We start from the raw sequence: 4,833 nt of genomic DNA on the forward strand, positions 1-4,833 counted from the left end.
CTTGGCCGGGCCGCGGGGGACGCGCTTCCGGCGCGCGCGCGAGCGCTTCCGGGCCGCGCGGGGCGGGGAGGGGAGCGGGAGGGGCTGAGGGAGGGGCTGGGGGCGGGGCTGAGGGCGGGGCGGGGCGGGGCGGGTCCCACAGCCCTCAGCACCGTGAGGGGAGGCGGAGCCGCGGAATGAATTAGGCTGATGAAAACCGCGGAGATCGTCGAGTCCGACCTTTCACCTGCTAAAACTGGGTCTGCAGTCGGGGTTGTGAGCAGCGGGGTGGTGTCCCCGCTGGGCGTCACCGCAGTCCGCGCCGAGCCTTTGCCTCCGCTCGGTTTCACGAGCTCGGTGCCGGCTCATTTCAGCCCTGCCTGACAAATTTCCTTTGCAGCTTTTCCCGTGCTTAAAACAGACCCTTTTCAAGTGAAGAACTTGTCGCGTCTCTCAAGTTCGCGTAGCACAATTCCTTTCAACCTTTCCGCAGCGCCAGATGTACCTGTTTGGCATCCATTGCCCTTCTGCAGCAGCAATCAAGTTGTACAAGCACTGGGGACACCTCAAAACCAAGGTCAGCCCCCAGGAGAATGATGTGGAATTAATCTTACGCAAGCAATGTTGCTTACACAAGTTTCTGTACGAGCTCTATGCCTGACAGCAAAGCTGCACCACGTGCTTTTGGAGGAAGCTGTACAAAGGTGCCTTACATGTCTAGATGGAAGCTTCAGCCAAATATCTGCACTGTCCTTAACGGTGATAATTATACCTTGCTATCTTCCTCTTGTGTCTGAAACAGCTGCTTATGAAATACACTGGTTTATGTGTGTATCAGGACTTCACAAGCCCCTTATTTGTTTCAGTAGCTGAGCATGTTGCTCTCTCAGCACTCCAAACTTTCACTTACACCAGGAGCAGCAGTCCTCTGGGTTGTACGCCACATGAAAATGTTGCATCACTTTAAACAAGGCTGTGGTTCGATATATCCATTTGCAGTGGTGAAACTAGTTCAGGAAGTTCCTGTCCCCACAGCACATGTTGGGAAGCCAGCACATCATGTCATTTCCCAACCAGTTCTACTGGCACACCTGGAGAGATGTTTTGTGGCAGTGCAGGGATACTCATCCACTAGAATTTCTCCTCGATTCACTGAAAACATGGCTCTGCCTCATGCTATATGAGCAGGAGTAGTTGAATTACAAGTCCCTTTAAAGAAATATTTCACAATTTGAAAACCAAGGGGCATCTTTGACCACACTGGCAGATTTGCCTACTGTCATTTTTGCCCCAGTGTGGATCCCTCTCTCATCCTGATAAATTACCAGCTCTAAACTCCTGAGGTAAAATACAATATCTTTATGTAGAAAAGAAGAAAAACCCCTTTATATGTATTTAACTAAAGTAGTACAGCGCCTTTTAATACTTGGCATAGCTTGTTTTGATTGTGTTTAGGGGCTCTTTGGAGACCTCTGTGGGGCAGTAGCTTTGCAAGTACTCCAAGCATGAGCATCACCGTGTGTGCCATTGTGCCAGAGGAGCGCAGTCCCAGTCAGATGACGTCTCTGCTGGGATAGCCTGCAACAGTACTGCAGCCAGGTCAGCCAGTGAGAGTCATTCCAGTAACTGGCAGGGAAATTCCAGCCCTGCGTTTTTATCTGCAGTCACTCCCTTGCTGCTGGTAACAGCTGCAGCTCTGGATGAGAACAGAATCAGCTTTGCAGGATTAAATTTCGACAGCTCTGAATGCAGTGTCATTGGCTTCAGCACACAGCCAGGCTTACAGGTCAGGGATTTCCTTGCTGCAAGGTAAAACAGCAGTATTTGAATGTCACACACAGTTGCATGATATCAAGATGCAATTTGGGTATTTTGAAGGGTATTTTCTCCACTGATGAAAGTGGAGACAGCAGAATTTGGTTAGGAACAGCAGTTATCTTAGAGACATTTTAAAAAGCAGTGGTAAACATTAACACATTCAAAAAAGAATGATACAACTGATTCTCCAATTTCAGTTGTAAGAAGTTGATATTCTGAAAGGGAGCTGGGGAAAAGTGATACTACTAACAGTTGCAGATGGTATTGGGGTGAAGACACTCCTGTAGAGAGAGGAAAAGAGCAGGGCAGGAGATGCAGAACTGGCAGAAAAAAATCTGGGCATACTGAGAAGTGCAAAGTCACAGGTTGTCTGTAAGGAAGGGGATCAAGGGGTGAAAGAAGGAAGCATCAAAAAAATGGAGGAAATAAACAAGAGGACACATGAGTCTCTCTCTTGCAGTGAGTGTTGGGAGTGGAGTGGTATGAGCTTCTTGGCAACAGGAATGGTGTGAGTTGTTTCAGAACTGTCCTGCTACAGTAAGTGGAACAAAAGGACACATGGTGGGAAATAACCAGAACTAATACAAAAATTACAGAAAAACAGATATACTGAGCTTAGCAAAAGGGCTGTGCAGACAGACAGCAGGCAGGGAACAAAAGATTGCCAGAGAGGGGATGAGTACAGTGACAGTGTGCTGGGAGGAGCCCTAAGAGGTCGCCTTGCTTCAAAGAACCCCAGTGCCTTCCTGTAGATAGCAACACCCATGTCATCTGGAAGGTGACACGTCATGCAAAGACTATGCTTAACCAGTCCCAGGACAGCAGAATGGCCAGGGACAAGCAACTGGAATGTGAGTACACAAATGCCAAGAGCCTGGGCAACACAACACAGGAACCTGACCAACTGGTGCATGTTGTCAGACCAGATGCTGCAAGCATGCATGAAAGAGGGTGGAATGGGAACTGTGACTGGAAAACAGGTGTTTTAGGGAATGTATTAGCCAAGAAAGAGGAAAATAAAAGGTAATGGCTCTATAGTAGCAATTAGTGACAAGCAGCTTCATAAACAAATGAATAAATAAAACAAGGACTAGCCACTGACCCAAAAGACATCATGGGAATTAAAAATACTTTTAGGGTACAGTTTCACCTTTGAAAGGGGATACTATACATAATGCAGCCTGCTGTAGCAATAATCTGGGGAGTCTCACACTCCCAGATGGACAGAGACATAGGATGAGATAATAAGGCAGAAGAGAGAAAAAAAAGTGTGTAAGCCAGAACACTACAAATCGCAAGTAAAGAAACAGGTGCCAATCCAAAAATCATTCTCACAAAGGCTGCATCTCAAAAGCCAAGCTGGCACTGAGAAAGAAACTGTCTAGAACAGATGATTAAGTTTCACTGAAAGACAAGCAGCCAGCCAAGCCAGAACTCTCTGTCTGGCATGTTCCACTGTGAAGTAATTTCAGAAACATTCTGGATTTTTGTACTAAAATATAAATGTTTTTCTAAGAAGTTACAGTTCCTGAAAGGGAACTGCACAAAGAAATCCTATGCCATTGAATCTTTCTGCTTCAGGCTAAGCAGGGGTCACAAAGCAAACTCCCTGTGTTAGGACCAACCTCACTCCTCAGATGCTGAGTACAGATCACCTGCAGGCTCTACTAAGGACAAACACCCCAGACCTCCACTTCACAAATGTTTTACTCAATGCATCAAAAGTCAGAAGACAAGTGCAGAAAGAAAACTAGGTGCTCTAAACCTCCAACAAATAGGGCACAATTATCTTAGTTGTTTCCTGGTACCAGATTCACATGGTAAATTTCAGCTACTGCTTTTAAAAACTGGAGGGATCAATTTGACATTTTCACCCCTTAAATTGCAGTCTTTGCTACTAGTGACTGTCAATTTTGAAACTTGGGCCAGAGAGAGTGAAACTTACTCCAGCCATCATGTGTCATGATGGAATTTGTTGTCAGTCCTCGCAAGGAGAACCAAGCTGCACCAAACCACAGTAGGGCAGGAAGAGGATACCAGGCACTATGGGGACAAGTCAGTGGCTGACAGGATCCCCAGCAGTGGTGAAACACGTCTGCTCCCTTCCTGCCAAACAAATGTGTATGTGTTAATCAAAGGTGGTGCAAGCTGTGAACCTGCACCAGCATAAGGAATGCTGATGAAGAAACACACGAGGCACACCTTCACTGTCCAGCACACAGCTGAACAACCGGGTGATATGATGGGTGAGCAGCTGGCTCACGGGTCAGGTGCAAAGAGTTGTAGTGAATGGGGTGACATCAGGCTGGCAACCTGTCACCAGTGGCGTTCTACAAGGCCCCATTCTTGGCCCAGTTCTTTTCAACATCTTGATTAAAGACTTGGACAAGGGACTCAAAGATATACTAAGTAAATTTGTTGACAACGCCAAATTGGGAGGGGCTGTCAACTCCTTTGAGGGTAAAGAGGCCATATAAAGGGATGTTGACAAATTAAGAAAGATGGGCAATCACCAACTGTATGAAGTTTAACAAAGGTAAATGCAGGATTCTGTACTGGGATGGGGCAATCCTTGATGTACAGACAGGCTGGGGAACAAGAGGCTGGAGAGCAGCACCACAGAAAGGGACCTGGGGATCCTGGACAGTGGAAAGTTGAATGTGAGTCTGCAGTGCCCTGGCAGCCAGGAGAGCCAACCCTGTCCTGGGGTGCATCAGGCACAGAATCACCAGCCAGGCAAGGGAAGGGATTGTCCTGCTCTCCTCCAAGCTGGGGCAGCCTCAGTTTGAGTATTGTGCAACATTTTGGTCACTGCTATATAAGACGGATATAAATCTCTAAGAGAATGTCCAAAGGAGGACCATGAGAATGGTGAAAGGTCTTGAGGGGAAACTTTACTAGGAGCAGTTGCAAAGAAAGGAGGAGACTGAGGCAAGACCGCATGACTGTCCTCAGCATCATCACAAGGAGCAAGTACAGATCGCTTCATTCTTGTGACCAGAACTTGAGGAGATAGCATGAAGCTGAGTCAGGAGG

The sequence above is a fragment of the Cinclus cinclus genome, chromosome 1 (assembly GCF_963662255.1).
Source record: "Cinclus cinclus chromosome 1, bCinCin1.1, whole genome shotgun sequence".
Lineage (NCBI taxonomy): Eukaryota > Metazoa > Chordata > Aves > Passeriformes > Cinclidae > Cinclus > Cinclus cinclus.